This window comes from Trichomycterus rosablanca, chromosome 22 (assembly GCF_030014385.1).
Source record: "Trichomycterus rosablanca isolate fTriRos1 chromosome 22, fTriRos1.hap1, whole genome shotgun sequence".
NCBI lineage: Eukaryota > Metazoa > Chordata > Actinopteri > Siluriformes > Trichomycteridae > Trichomycterus > Trichomycterus rosablanca.
The window spans coordinates 16,433,300-16,434,390 of record NC_086009.1 but is presented as its reverse complement, the minus strand read 5'-3'; positions in this window follow the sequence as shown (position 1 = coordinate 16,434,390).

The following is a 1,091-nucleotide window of genomic DNA, read 5'->3' as shown; positions in this document are numbered from 1 at the left end:
GCATTGCTGCAGAGGTTGAAGACGTGGGAGGTCAGCCTGTCAGTGCTCAGACCATACGCCGCACACTGCATCAACTCGGTCTGCATGGTCGTCATCCCAGAAGGAAGCTGACGCACAAGAAAGCCCGCAAACAGTTTGCTGAAGACAAGCAGTCCAACAACATGGATTACTGGAATGCCCTGTGGTCTGACGAGACCAAGATAAACTTGTTTGGCTCAGATGGTGTCCAGCATGTGTGGCGGCGCCCTGGTGAGAAGTACCAAGACAACTGTATCTTGCCTACAGTCAAGTATGGTGGTGGTAGCATCATGGTCTTGGGCTGCATGAGTGTTGCTGGCACTGGGGAGCTGCAGTTCATTGAGGGAAACATGAATTCCAACATGTACTGTGACATTCTGAAACAGAGCATGATCCCCTCCCTTCGAAAACTGGGCCTCAGGGCAGTTTTCCAACAGGATAACGACCCCAAACACAACCTCCAAGATGACAACTGCCTTGCTGAGGAAGCTGAAGGTAAAGGTGATGGACTAAACCCAATTGAGCACCTGTGGTGCATCCTCAAGTGGAAGGTGGAGGAGTTCAAGGTGTCTAACATCCACCAGCTCCGTGATGTCATCATGGAGGAGTGGAAGAGGATTCCAGTAGCAACCTGTGCAGCTCTGGTGAATTCCATGCCCAGGAGGGTTAAGGCAGTGATAATAATGGTGGTCACACAAAATATTGACACTTTAGGCACAATTTGGACATGTTCACTGTGGGGTGTACTCACTTATGTTGCCAGCCATTTAGACATTAATGGCTGTGTGTTGAGTTATTTTCAGAAGACAGTAAATCTACACTGCTATACAAGCTGTACACTGACTACTCTAAGTTATATCCAAGTTTCATGTCTACAGTGTTGTCCCATGAAAAGATATAATGAAATATTTGCAGAAATGTGAGGGGTGTACTCACTTTTGTGATACACTGTATATTAGAAGAAACACTCCAGCTGTTTTTCAGCCTCATTTCTATCCAGCACGTGGAGCACGTGTGATCACCAAAGACAAAAAGGACACAACGTGTAATAAATAATAAAGACATGACACCTG